This window comes from Apis laboriosa, unplaced genomic scaffold (genome assembly GCF_014066325.1).
Source record: "Apis laboriosa isolate Shangri-la unplaced genomic scaffold, ASM1406632v1 scaffold105_cov147, whole genome shotgun sequence".
Taxonomy (NCBI): Eukaryota; Metazoa; Arthropoda; class Insecta; order Hymenoptera; family Apidae; genus Apis; species Apis laboriosa.
Genome location: NW_025220714.1, coordinates 1103665 through 1119252, shown reverse-complemented (window position 1 = coordinate 1119252; position 15588 = coordinate 1103665). Strand labels below are relative to the sequence as shown.

Here is a 15588-nt window from a genome sequence, read left to right as displayed (position 1 = left end):
GAGAAACGTGTAAAAAAAAAGAGACGAAAAGAAAAACGAATAATTTAGCAACTTTTTGAGAGAGAGAGAGAGAGAGAGAGAGGAGGGAGGGAGGAGTTGAAAGCTTGGTCGAATCGCACAGAGGCGTTTGTTATCGTTAACGTTGACAGCCTCGACCGGAAGTGATGACTACCAGTCCTTCTCCTATTCTCAACGAAGATTTATCGATCGACCTTGAAAAAGCGAGTATGGAGATTTTCTTATTATTTTGCTCCAATTCTTCTCCCTTCTTTTCCCTTAGCTTTCTATTCTTCCTCTCAATTTTTGTGTTTCTTTGAATCTTGATACGTTTTTGTTATTCGAAAGGGGGATGTTTTCGTTTGATTCTTTGAACTGTGTGATTTATAAATTATAGCCAGAGATGGGCGTGGTATTATATAAGCAACGTGTTAATTTTAGAACGTAGAAGAGCGTGAAGAGTACGAATTTTTTTTTTAATATCGTTGTTGAACAACTTAAATTATTATTCCGGAGACCAATAAATATTTTGAATACTGCAAACAGCCATATTCTAAGAGTTACGAGAATTATGATTTACTAAAAGTTATATAAATTATAAGTTAAAAGGTTAAAATATACATACATACATATATATTTATATATGTAAATTCATGGGTTTATTTAAAATTTTGAGATAAATTATTTGTAATATACCTGCTGTAAACGCGTATTCTTTCTTCTCAACAATGGTAAAATAAATCCTTTTAAAATATATATATATGTGTGTGTATATATATCTCGCATGCATAACCATGATATATCCAAGAAAACTCTCTGAGAAAATTTCTTTGTTCAGTTTAGTGAACGTTGACTGGGAGATATTGCCTCGCGACTGGGAAGAAAATTTGTCGTGTTCTTTCGTGAAATCTTTTATATACGAATAGCCACGAGATGAATATAAAGGAAGTGTATATAAGAAGACGTTATATTTCGAATCTCTCTCTCTCTCTCTTTCTCTTCAAATTTCTTGAGACGTGTAACTCGAAAAATTGACGAGTCGATAAGCAATACGAAAATTAAAAATTTATTATAATTCTTTAAAGTATTATTTCGATACGTCCTTTTATAATTTCTTACTCATAGCAATGAATTCATATAAATCGAATCAACCCTAAATTTACGTGGTTTAAAAAAATGTTTGAGGTGATCTGATAATAAAACTAATAAAAATCGGGAAAGTTAAATTGTTCAAATTCGTGAGATTTTTGTCGCAACAATCAATAAAAGTGTCAAAAATCATTTTCATTCGTTCGATTATTCGATCAATTTATCAATTCTGATTTGAACTCTGATATATTAGGAGGATATACAAGTTAACTTTAGTAGAAATTTAAAAAATACACAAATTTTAACTGCATCTCAACTCCTTTGATCAGTGAAAATTTTTTTCAAAATTATTAAAAAATAAATGAAACTAACTTCTAAATTGGAAGGAACACGTAGAACAAACAGAAATAACGCTCCAATATCTCCCTCGAAAATACAACCATGAAAAAAGTAAAAATGGAAGAATTACATTTTATAATTTTGCATTGTACGATATCGTTCAAAACAGTCCTCAATATGTAATCCCCTCAATATGTCCCAATATCCTTTTATATGGAGCACATGTATTGCAGACATATTTATTTTATACATATACACACACATATATTTAAAAAACTGAAAGAAAATATCGTAACACAAGAAATATCCCTAAAATATGAATATACGTATAATAAAATAAAACGTTGGATGGCGACGTAAGATGTGCAAAAAATTAATCTCTCGAACGCCAATGGAAACGAGAGATTTTATCGTATTTATCGCGTATTTCCACGCGCACAAAGAAGATTAATAATACGAAGAACGTTTGTTTCAACGTTGCAACGGATACAGAGAATACAGAGGATGAAATATATTCATTTAAAGCGAGGAGAATAATAGGGTTAATCGTTCGTCAATTTGGCGGGGCATAGATCAACAATTACTGCGAAACAGAGGAGAGAATTCGTATGATAATATACGTTCGATCAGACATCACGATTCTAAAGCGTGTGACGTACGAGTTTCCATCTGCCGAGTTTATCTCGAATTAACAAATATAAGGAAAGATTGCCGTTCTGGGTAAGGAAAAACAATGGTTACGTTTCACGCGTAAAGCAGATATTAACTCTCGTTAATTGCACTTTCAATTGCCCGATAATAAGGCAAAATTTAACAATCCAAGTTACGTGGAATAAAGTTATATAATTTATCGTTCGAAGCGTAATGATAATCACGAATAATCCCAATTAATAAGTGCTTTTGATAAATAACTAGTTGGAATATATATATAATCGCTTTTTCGATTGTTAATTGGCCGAAAAAGAGCGAAGGGACGCAACATCGGCGACGATTATTCGATGAAATTGTAAAGAAAAATCGAGGCAGGGAACTCGAGATGTTGGCCAAGTTCCGTCGGGCAAAAATTCCAAAGCCTCCCTTGGAAGAGATTCGCTCGTCGGTATATGCGTGCACGTTTTCACTGGGAATATAGTTTCCGGCGAAACTTTAAAAACTCTGGAAGGAAAAGTGTGGAAAAGATTCGAGAAAACTTTCGATTCGAATCGAAAGAAATGGTGACATTGCTCTCGGTTAATTGCGCATAGAAAAGAAAAAAGAAAAAAAGAACATTAACTTTCGAAACGAAGGGATATAATACGAGATAAATATCGTCTCGAATCCAATTAACTTGGAATGTTTCTCGCGGAATAACTTTTTATTTATTTCGAAGAACAAATCGCTTAACCGCTCGCGTTTTTGTAATCTCGAAAATCGTATAGTAGGTCGATATAAGGCTATTCAGCTTCGACGAGACGCATCGTTCGTAAGAGGCATACTCGATATCAATAACCGCTGAACTATTAAGGATGAAAGCTGAAGTACTTGTTCCACGTGTGAAACGATTGCTTCGAGATTTTTCTTTGTAAAAAAAAAAAAAAGAAGAAGAAGAAAAGGCAATACATCGAAGAAGAAATACACGGAGAATTGGAACGATCGTTTCTTCATAACAACTGATCGTAAACGATACAATTTAATTCGCCTATTTATCCAAACAACGTATACAATTGTATATTATTATCGTTCGACGGGATAATATCTTCGACGAGGTATATCTTCGATCGAAACACTTGCAACTTTCGTGGATAGTTTATCCAAACTGCACAATTTCCACGAACAAAACGGAAAAATAATCGATCCACGGATCTTCCTCTTTTCTTTTTCCTCCTCCTCGAAGAAAGAAACATCCAAAAACCGGATTTCGTTTATCTGACGACCGGGAATATATTTTCAATTCGCAATATAATGCGGGAAAAGAGGGAAGAATGGAGCAGCGGCTACTCCATGGTAAAATTTAGAATATTTCTCCCCTCCAACAACCGTGCCCCAGTTCACCTCCCCCTAACCTCACCTAACCCCTAAACATTTCACTCGCCCCCTCTTATCCAAGCATCTCAATTTAAAACTTACTCCATCGAGTGAAGAGAAACAGAGAGAGAAAGGGAAATTACCTAATTGAACGTGGTGATGGAGGAGTAGAAGGGGGATAGATGCGCGCGCACGCATCCCTGTTCGGTGCCTTGCACCCTGCCGCGTGACGTGTTCATTAACCGGTTGCATGGAGGAATCGAATCGTATTACACATACGTGCAAGACGGTGTAGTGGTGGTGGATGCAACGGTTGGAGGAGAGGAGGGGAGAGAGCGAGTGGAGTAGTAGTAGCGATAGTAGCGTATCTCGGGCGGGTTGGCGCCACTGAAGCGGGGTGGGGGAAGCGGGAGGAGGAAGCGGGTAACGCGGCCGTAGTAGCACACATGCGCTCTGCTTACGGCCACTGAGTCAAGGTCTCGAGTGCTGACAATCGACCTGACCTCGCCGCTTCTCTCTCTCGCTCGTTCGTTCGCTCGTTCGCTCGCTCGCTCTCTCCTTAAAACCATCGATACGCGCGTAGTGGATACACGCTTTCGCGCACGCTTCGACGGGGATAGAGAGCAATCACTAGTACACGTCGCTATCGTCTTGTGCGTTTTTGGGAAGGGAAAGGAGAGAGGCAGAGGGAGAGAAGATGGGTTAATCGTGTCGGATTTTAGAGATACCTCTTATTGTATTGGAGAGGGGGAGAGGGCAAGGTTTCGAAGGGTTACTAGGTTGGGGTTGTTTTAAAGCTGATTAGAATTGGGAAATGGGGTTCGTTTTGTGGCAAGTTGATGTTGCGTGGTGTAGCTAGTTGCTCGGAATACGAGATTAGTCGAGCTTATTGTTATCTTTGCGGCGGGTATATTTAATGTGGCGCGGATCGCGAGGAGCCAGGTTTACGGAGACTCGAATTCGATTTCGTGAAGATTAACGCCTCTCGGTCGTCTAGAGATTTTTTTTTTTTAGATTTGGGGGAAATTGACGTGGTTCGAAAATGCGTAATACGAATGAATCGAGAGTCACGGATTGATAATAATTGAAAATAAATTGAAAATACATGAAGAAAGTAAATAGACACGATTGCATTATTGATAATGTGAAAAATAGTTTCCAGTTGTCGAGAAGTTTTTTAAATTTATATATTTTTTTCACAAATTTGATAATCCAAAAATATATAATCGAATCCAAATGAACTAAAGTTACGGATTGATACAAAACTGAAAATAAAAAAATAAATATGAAAATATATGAAAAAAAGTAAATAGATTGTATTGATTTGTAAAAATTCCAGTCGTCGAGAGATTTTAGATTTAGATATTTTTCTAGAAATTTAATATTCGAATTAATTAATTTAAACAAATGACGACTGATAGAGCTTTCTCATTGCTCTAAAAACATAACTGAATTTAAATGAATAATCAAAGTTACGGATTGAAAAGTAAAAAATTGGAAATAAATTTTCGAATAAAATTAGATTCTCACTTGTCGACAGATTTTTACATTTACATATATTTTTCCAGAATTCGAATTAACTGAATCTAGAAAGAAGTTGCGGGATGGTCGACGAATGATCGACCTTTACTACTTATCTCGTTCGAAATATAATCCAATCGAATTAAACTCGAGCATTAATCGAGTAAAAAATTGGTGGAGAAACGTATAATAAAATCGGCGAGGAAGGCGGCTGGAGAAAAGGATTGATAGAAAATTGAAAATAAATCGAACAGATAGAAATTCGAGCCGAGATTCCATCCGGTCGACGTTCGATCGACTGCTACAGGCGCACGGCTCGCCTGCGGGTTCCTATTGTTCCATCTCTCTCTACTTCCCTGCTCGCTCCTTGCGAGTCGCCTTACGCTTCTCTTCTCGTACCCAAGTGGCGTTTGAAGCAGGTGTTCCAATTGATGACTGGCGAGATACGCGACAAACGATTCGTAATATCGTTGCGTTCGCTTCGAAGGAAAATTAAACAGATGATCTCGAATCTTTTAGCCTGGCTTTTTTTAACACATTCACCCGTATTCGTGTGACGCTTATTTGAGTACTATTTATGAACGATCTTCGTAGGTATTTGGAAGGTGTAATAAAACTATTAGATTGTTATAAAAATAATAAAAAAATAATTTATTAACACGTTGACTGCCGCGTCACTCATATTCGTAGATATTTGGAAAGATATTCTGTAGGATGTAATAAAATTATTAAATTGTTATAAAAAAAATAAAAATATAATTTATTAAAGAAATTATTTTGAACGTAAAATTTTAAAACATTCGCAAGGGGTTAATATTATTATAATATATAATATTATATATATAATATACTAAAATATATTATAATAATATTTGCTGCATCAATCCAAATGGTGCCGGAGAATGACCGCTGAAGTTACAACGTTAACTCGAGTGGTGACCGAGAGTCACCGTTGGAGACTAAAGAAATGAAATAGCGCGCGAAACAAATAATTATGGGATAAAAAAGTTAGAAGGAAAAGTACTATTGCTCTATTTGCCCCGACAAACCGAGGAGGTCTTGATAATTGCTTCATAAAATATCGCACGAAACAACAATATAGACTTTAATATTCGATAAATTTGTAAGATACGTAAAATATTAAAATATAAAAATTAAAAATAATTAAAATATTAAAAATAATTAAAATATAAAAGTTTTATGCGTTAATTCGCGTGTGAAATTGTTAGCTGTAAGAAATTCCACCGAACGCACCAGTCCAAGTCTAGAATTGCTTTCGACCGAGCGAAACAGGCCTCGATCGCAAACGATTAAGATAACGATATCCCCCTCTTTTAATACAATTTTTTGGTCTATTTTTCGACGAGTCGTATATCTCCTTTACATGGAAGGAGAAAGGAGATATTTCGGGACAATTATCTCGTTATATCTCGTCACGGGTAATAACAAGGGAGGAGTGTTGGAATATTTTATTTCACATATCGAAGGAACAATTATTAAAGGGAGTATCAATTATTAAAGGGAGATTCGAGTTAAGGAGGAATTAACCGCGTTGGGAAAATATGATTTTCATGGCGATGTAATGAATATTTAAGCGCGAACGTGCGCGACTCCCTCCCCCTGCTTACATCCCCCATTTGCATCCTTACCGTGTTTTAATTACTTTTGCCAACTTTGTAAAACGAAACGAAAGAGAGAAAAGAAAAAGGAGAAAGTAGCAACGCGAGAGAGAGAGAGAGAGAGAGAGAGAATGTTTTTGTGACGGAAACAAGTAAATATTCATTGTTGGTAAAGAGAACAAAATCCTGGACATCGCTGAGGTCCGTTTCCAGTAAATTCATTGGCCCTGGCCAGGCTAGCTCCGGCCAGAGCCCAACATTTATGAATTTATGAATATCGTTAAAGCCCGGCATCCCTCCCCTTAAACTGTCCTTTTACCGTCGTCGGGTCAGGTCAAGAGTTCACGTGTCCTTCTTCCTTCCCCTGCACGCCTCTACTCCCTGTAATTATAGCGAAATTATGCTCGCGAGGTATGGCTAACGTCTGCTCGTCTTCTCTCGAAAAGCTGCATCGGGCAAAGCTACTCGCCGCCATGGCCACTCGACGTTTCATATTCTTCTTTCATCGACGGTATTTATTTTCCCATTACATGTACATATCGTTGTTGATCGAAGATCAAGAAAAGTAGAAAGGGGTATATCTAAATCAAAAACGTGATTCTAGGGTTAATTATGGAATTATGAATTTGTGGATTTTGGGATGCTAGGAAGGAATTTACAAGATGGAGAATCGAAAAAATACCGATATTTCCCCATTACACTATTATTATTGTTGATCGAAGATCAAGAATCAAGAAAAAAGGTATATTTAAATCAAGAAACATGATTTAACTTGAAAGAATATATCTTTGAAAGAATAAGAACTCATTCAAGGTCTCAATATCAACATATTACAATTTGGATTTTCGAACAGATAGAATTTCGTTTATTAAAATTTCTGTCGTCAAAACCATCCCCCTTTCGAGGATCTCGATGACGAAATTCATTAACTCCAACATCGACGTGTCTACTAATTCAAATGTTTCGAAACGAAATTCCTGCATCAAAACCGTCCCCTTTTTCGTCAAACAACTCAACTACGATCACTTGTCCCGATCGAATGATCTCCATAGAGATCCATCAATTGAAATCAAACGTTTACACGTTTGTTCTAAACTAAATGTTCGATCGCGAGTCGAATTTAGAGATTAACTTTAAACGTCGAAAACGAAACCTTGAATCGAAGAAAAAAGAAGAGAGGAATGCTGAGAAACGTCTCTCGTGTCGAACAAGGTTCACCGATCAACCCCCCTCCCCCCCCCTCCTTTTCATTTTCCAACGCCTCATTTTCAAACGCCCACCACTCTCCACCGCCCAACTTTACGACGCTTTCACGCCCGTATGAATAATATAACAACGAGCGCGACGTAATTACGCCGATATTAAGCGATAAGCAAACGCGGCCCTGTAATACTCGTTCATCCGTCGAACGGGTGCGCGTTTAAATCAATAGAAAGAGAGAGAGAGACAGACAGAGAGAAAGAGGGAGGGAGAGGGAGATAGAGACGCGTGTACTCGTCCCGTGTACAATTTCGAAAATTATTATACCTCCGATGCTATCGGATAACGCGAAACCGCGGCTGGATTAACGTTCTGTTATTCCTACGTCGAATTGATTTCGTCGAAATGATATACCGTAATTTACCGCCCTTGTCTCGCGTTAAATTTGCTTCCTGGAGGGGAGAAATAAATAAATGAATGAATGAATAATAATAATGAAGGGGGGGATGGGAGGGAGGAAAGGTGTCCTCGATGCCGAATTCGTTTGGTGGATGATGGAGGGTATTTCTCGTTGGAGAGAGAGGATAAGCGAGAACAATCGCGTAATGTAGCGCTCGGGAATGTATTTACTTAGCAAAGTGGAAAAACGTTTTAAGTAAACGAAAAAGTGGTTCTAATTACTAGGAAAATGAGAGTGTTTCGATGGGAAGGGAGGAGGGAATAAATTTTCATTCCAGACCGATTAGGGAAATTTGGAAGTTGAACGAAATTATCCATTATGCATGTGAAGTAATTGCAAGAATGCTTGTTTCACAGGTAAAATAATTATGGGTAAAAGAATTGCCAAGTTATCGAGACAAAATTTCTATCGATATGCGTCGTCTTCTTTGTGAATAGTCCAAAAAATCAGTTAAACGCACGTTGAAATTCATCCATTATTGTCGTTGCACGAATCGTTTAGTTCCTCGAGAATTTCTGAAGAATCATTTCTGGAATCGAATAGTAATATGGTAGGAGAACTATTAACTTATCGAAACAAAATTTCTATCGTTCCCTTTGAGGATCGATATTTGCCTCGAGAATATTTTTATTATATTTTTATCTAAAAAAAAAGAAGTCGAACATTAAAATTCATCCATTCTTTGCAGTCGTTGAATATTTCGTTTCTTGAGTAAGTATAATAAATAGAATCGAATATGATGAAAATCAGGTTCCACTCGCGCGATTGAAGAATTCGAAATGAATAACAATATAGTAGTAGAATTATTAACTTATCGAAACAAAATTTCTATCGATATACATCGTCTCCTTTACTTCGAGAATTGTCCAAAAGAGAAAGAGCCGAACATTAAAATTCATCCATTATTATCGTTGCATTACAATCGTTTTGTTTCCTTGAGAATGTTTCCTGGAGAATCAGCTTGAAATCGAATGATATGGTAATAGAATTATTAACTTATCGAAACAAAATTTCTATCATCCCCTTTGAGGATCGATTATCGATATTTACCTTGAGAATTATCCAAAAAAGAAAAAAAAACGAACGCGATACATTAAAAAATTCACTTATTCGAAAACTCACGAGCGATTCACCAAATTATTCGTCAATCGTTCCGTTGCTCGAGTACGTACAAATAGAATAAAATATAGCGAAGGTCCACTGTTCCCGGTTGCGCGATTGGCCAATCAGCTTGCGATCGAGCGACCAATCGAAAGGAGGGAATTCGAAAAGACACGAAAAGACGCGAAAACGAACGAGATAAATTCTCGAGATGCTCCCACCGACCATTCGCTATTCAACCACGCATTGTACACGTTTATCGCGGAACGGTGGGACGTAAAGTCCACTTATTCCGGTCTATTCACGAACTCACGAGCGGGAAATCAGAATCAGAAGAGCTTCTATTATTCTCATCGATTACACGAACCGTTCGTTCCGTTGATGAAGTTGAGCAGGGAAGAGAAGAAGATGGCGGAACGGTCGACGTGAAATCGGCGGGGAAAAGGAAGGGCAAACGGGATGAAAAAGCGTGGGGAAATTGCGTTGAAACGGACACGCGGCCTCTTCCGTTTGCTTTTCCACGGTTTCCACGACCCTTTCCGCGCGCGGTTAACCACGCGTCGAACTTTGCAAGGCTTTTACATCCGGCTGAATAATAGAACGGGCAATTTGCACCGGTGGAACATCAGCTGCACCCTAAACCGCGCGGACCGCAACGATCCCCACTTTTTCATCGCGCCACATTCCCCTCATCTCTTCCGCCCCACTCCTTCTTCCCTTCGTAGCACCCGCCCCTCCTCTTTGTCGCGATCCCAACTTTTTCTCTAAACCATCTATATATATGTGTATGTGTGTGTGCGCTCGATATTTCTGCGCTCGACCGTTTTTCAACCGTAATTGAATCCTCTTTGTGTCGTAATTCGTAACGCTAGAACCGATATACTTTCAAACATCATTGGATATATAATAGCGAAATTCCTCCAGTTTGAAGAAGAAGATATGTAATTATTTCGAAAAATCCTCCACGAGGTTCCAAAAATACTTATCCTCTTGGCAATAAAAATTCGCCGGTTGAATATACTTAACTATAATAATAATAATAATAATAATTAATAATAATAATTCATCGATGAGCAACCGAATTTTAAATATCGCGTGGAATATTTTTGTAAGAGGAGGGGTTGATTTAACGGTAAACTGGAAAGCGGCCGCGATAAATTACTCGGTTGGGATATAATAGGAGGGGAGCAAGTTTAAATAGTCGGATGATTTTGACGAAACGGGTGGAATAGGCGAGAACCGCGACGCGCGAGCAATTGTCACGGAACACGTTATTTCTCGTAATTATGCTCGTAATTAGGCGGTCGAGATTGGCCGTTACTTGTTTAATTGTGCGTGAGATGGAATTCCTTCTCGTTATATAGTGATAATTGGACGAAAATACGATGATACGATCGAGTCTCGTCGTATCGATGTCAACGCATATATATATAACACGATTATAATAACGATTCACTAAATCGATTATTGTTACGGATTGTTTAAACTCGATGAAATTTTATCATTTATTGAATGTTGTCGACATTATTTCATAGTTGTTACACAATTACGTAATAATTAAATAATTAATAATAAAAGTAACAATTAAATATATTCGGTTAATGATTCGTACATTTTATTTATTGTTTTCACTGCCCAGTCAATTTATTATGGCGCTGTTCTATCGATCTCGAACGAATCATATATGTTTATTTAAGAGATATTCGAATTTCTTTCAGTCATAAACCCCCTCTATCGATCCTTGAATCCTCGAGCACACCTTCGAGATGATCGATCTTGCCCTTGAACTAGCTAAGCGAATTCGCATTCGAAGGAAACGGAGGTTCGTGCAAGGTCTCTCCCGTTTCCTCTGCTCGAATTTCTTCGATCTCTGCGTTCCAAACGACAAATTAACCGAGTTAACACGCGACTCGACTGAAAATATACGTTTCTCAATTTTTTTTTCCATTAGATTAGTTCGCATAATTACGTGAAATTGCTGTTTTTGTCAGAAAATTCGAATCATTGGCTTCGATCAAATCATCGTATTCCATTTTTTATAAATTCTTCAGCGTCGAGTATTTTATCTTTTAAAAACAACACCTACTTCGAGACTCGTTTTTGAGATTTTCATTTCCAGACTCGAATTTTTGAAACCGCCATCGAACGATCCTCTCGTCGATGGAATCTTCTTCGAAAGTTAACCTAACATTTCGATGAGTTTCGACTGCACTCATGATTCATTTTAAACTCGTACAGGAACAATATTCTAAATTCGTTGTGGAGAAACAGTTAAATAACAGTTAATTACAAAAAAGAAGTTGTTACGGAAAGAAAAAATAAGGTTAGGTTAAGTAGAGTTTACGAGTCGCGGTTGATCATCGTTTATTCTAAAATTGGCAAGTTGATGTGTTGCACAAGCTAATATAACTCTTTGTTGAATTGAGATTTGAATTTCTTTTTTATCTTTCGATATGTTTCAATGATAAAAACGAAAAACTCGAAGCACTGATAATAACAAATTATTCGATTTATCGATGGAATTTTCTCAAAAGCTAACCTAATATTTCGATGCGCTTCGGCTGTACAGAAACGATATTTATATTAATAACGAAAAAGAATTTATTACAAGAAAAGAAATATAAGAGAATAATGTAATACAATCTAATGGTAACAATATGGATATATATGCGTAAACTTGATCGAGAAAACTTGTAAAAAAAGAAATTATTTTTTTTTATTATCGCAACCTCTACTTCGAATATAGATCTTAAAGATTAAAGGTTACGGGATCCACCGCCTGTTAGTTTTATGCCTCGAGGATATATAAAAAGAACGCGTGAAAAGTAATTTTATACGGTCCCCGGAAGAAGCAATCATAATTCAATGACGGTTAATTTCTACGCTCTATCAGAATTCGATTTCGCATTTCGTTTTTTCTTTTTTTTTTTTTTTACTCGTAGAAAACTCGTGGAGATTCTTTTTTCATTTTGTTATCGATAACAAATAAACGTTTCTCGAAAAAACTAAATCTAGAAAAATCCGAACGTAAAAGAAGGCCGATTAATAATATCGAGGAAATGTGTGTAATTCGTGGAAACGAAGGCACGGATGAATAATGGATAAGACGAAAAGTTGCGTAACAACGCAGATCCACTTATCCTCCCCGGAATATCCCCTTCCGATCGGTTTCAAAAATATTCCAACGGGAAAGTGGATCACGGTTCCTGCTTTTATTACCCACGATCCACGGTATTATAAACTCGTTTAAAATCAGCCCGAAGTTTCGAGCGATTCGTTGTGCCATTAAAAGTTATACGGTTCGGATGCACTAATAGAAACGTGAAGTTACGAAATTGCGTTTCTACGGAATAGACCTGGGGTTACTACAGCTTAAGAAGAGTAGCCGTACGTTTCCAAATCGATATTTGCATTTCCCAGTTTCCCTGGAAGAATATTTATCCATTCGATTCGAGAGAGAGATATATATATTCCGTATTCGTATTCTTCGAGGCGTCGAAAGATATATATATATATATATATATAAAACCGCGTATTATTCGTTCGAAAGGAATGAAATTTTATCGGATTAGAGATATGATGTGTATGGCTCTACCACGTGATCACCACCACGTCTCTGTCGGCAAGGAAGAAGGAAGAACGTGTTGCGCAAACATAGATTCAGGGACGGTTTTTATTAACCCGACTACAGGATTCCGTATCTCGATTTTCTTCGATTTTTTCCCTCCGTTTTTCACGCGTCACAAACGTCAGCGTAAGAAATATATAAACCTATATACCTTCTTACAACTTCTATTTTTTCTTTCTTCCCTTTTCATATCGATACGAGAAAGAAGCGTCTGGTATCCGTGTTCCGCCAATATACGAAAGATTGGAACGACTGTGGTTAAAAAATTAAACAGTTGAGAGAGAAATTGAATGAACAGGTCGATTCTTATTTTTCACAATACAGTATTTTTCAATTGGATATCTTACGAACTTTGAGTTCATAAGATCGATCTCCGTCGATAGCCATGGAACTCAAACTTTACATCGATCGACATATTCCATCGGATGATTACGTACCATTGCTTCACGAAACGTTAGTTTCACTCACTTCGTAGATTTTCAGCGAACATGGCTTCAACGAGGTCCGTATTCGTTGCTGTTGAGCGGCCGCTGTGGTCTTCGTTTTTCGAATCAAAATTGTCAGCTCTGAATTTCTTAAACTGATCGTAATAACACTCGTAGCAGCACTCCCAGTGCAAATTTCGTCTGCACAGTATCATTTGCGCTATCACCTTTTTTAAAACGCCGCAAACACTTCCTTTGGCTATTCATATCGAAAAGTGTAGAAAAATGTTTTAAAAGAGACCAACGAAACGTATTTCAAAACAGCTTTAGGACCACTGAAACCGATGTCGCAAACGACTAATAGATAAGCTTGCACGTTTATGTGCAAAAAGCCAGTTAAAGTCATTCGTAGCGTGGTAAGAAAAAAATTTATGGCACACTCTAATAGTTCTTTTGACTTTCAACGCGTGCCTCAATGTGAATGTTCCAGAGACTTCTCCAACCTGTCAGTTTTCTTCGCAATATTTGCGCAACACAAAAGGAATCCAAATTATTAATACTCTTTATCCTTCTTAAATTGATTTCACAAATACGAATTAATATAAAACTTTTTATATTTTTGATATTTTACGCATCGAAATTTGCGTATTCGATTCGAATCAAATCGATAAATGAATAAATTGCCGCCTTTATCGATTCAAACAATGTCTGAGAGTCATCTCTTGAATGCGAAATCATCTCTTTTAAGAAACTTTTTACACAGAAGAAAAAAAAAATTGCAGAATAAAAAAGATACGAGATTGGATATATCTCGATAAATTAAATTTTTTAAAAATTATTCGAAGAAAGGAAGAGAAGTTTGGAATGTCAAAAGATTGGAAAATCCATGGAAATGAACGGTGGACGTTCATGTTATGGAAAAGGTGGCGTCAAAGGAAAATTGTGCTTTCCATTTGTACACTGATACGCCGTGTTTATTCCCGCGCTTTTAATCTCTGTCGATGCTAAGTCTGGACGTAATGCACAACCGTGTTCCTTTTGAAGGAAAATGGAAGATAGGGAAGATAATGGGGGTGAATAAACGATGGAGAAAGGACTATGCTCCACATACAAATGCACATACACGTATACACGCGCACAGCACAAAGGAAACCGTTTGAACTGGTGAACGATATAATCGTTGCACCAATCAACGAAAATAAAACGAGAATTTTTCGAGAAAAACGTAAAAATGTATATATAATTCCTGGTCGTTTTAAGAATTTACTTTGAACAATAATTTTTAAATTATGCAATGCAAATTTTTTAACCAAGCATTTTACGGCAAAAAGAAGGATCGATTATATTTTACAAATTATTAAAAACATTTCACAGAACTTGACTTCTTCAATTCTTTATAAAGGAAAAAATAATAATAATAATTTCAAAGAAAACGGCAGATAAACAACAGATCGCAACAAAAGATTCTCGTTCTCCAATTATTCTAAAATTCTCGAAGCGAAATTTCTCAATGCGGTCAGCATTATAAACAGAAATCTGGCAACCGATTCGTGATGACAAGACGAGAAGAAATAGCCAGAAATACAGAGAGAGAGAGAGAGAGAGAGAGAGATATGCTAAAATTTACGATAGAATTCAAGAGTAGAAAAGTTTAAACAGACCTGCTATCGGTAGAGAATAATAATAAAAACAGAACAGATAACCGAACAACGTACTGCGCGGACTTCTTCCCCTTCTCTTCCCCACTCTCGAAATTTGTCCTTGGCTAAGCTCCTCCTGCCCAATGTATACACACGTGAACAGTTCCTCGATATTTGTTGATATTCGTTTCTCCGTCTTTTGTAACGAACTTGCTCGAGAAATATCGCGCACACACGAAAAGGAGAACGTTGATTCGAATTTCTATGAAACGATTAACTCGAAATATATATATATATTTCCACAGAGTTTCGCGAAATTTCGAGCGGAGAGATGGAAAAAAAGCTGGAGGGGGAAAAGGCTGGAAGAAGAGAACGAAGAAGGGAGATTAAGAAGGAGAGGGGAGGCAAATGAAGAGCGTAACACGAAGGAAAATTGCGTCGCCCCTGTTTCGCTTCGCGTTGCGCCTCGGCCGTGGTCTCGTGTTTTTCAACGTGTCCCGGGTGCTGCAAGCATTCCTGGATTAAACGAGAGACCGAGTCACAGTTTAACGCGATTAACAGACGC

General features: G+C 37.2%; 1 protein-coding gene across 1 annotated transcript in view; it reads right to left on the bottom strand.

Moving 5' to 3' along the window:
• Nucleotides 1–15210, bottom strand: part of LOC122720848 (heparan sulfate glucosamine 3-O-sulfotransferase 1) — a 45772-nt gene extending 30562 nt beyond the window's left edge. Inside the window, exon 1 of the mRNA XM_043947881.1 lies at nt 15099–15210. The gene's annotated coding sequence lies outside the window, so the exon portion shown is untranslated. The remainder of the gene's footprint in view (nt 1–15098) is intronic.
• Nucleotides 15211–15588: the final 378 nt, after the last annotated feature.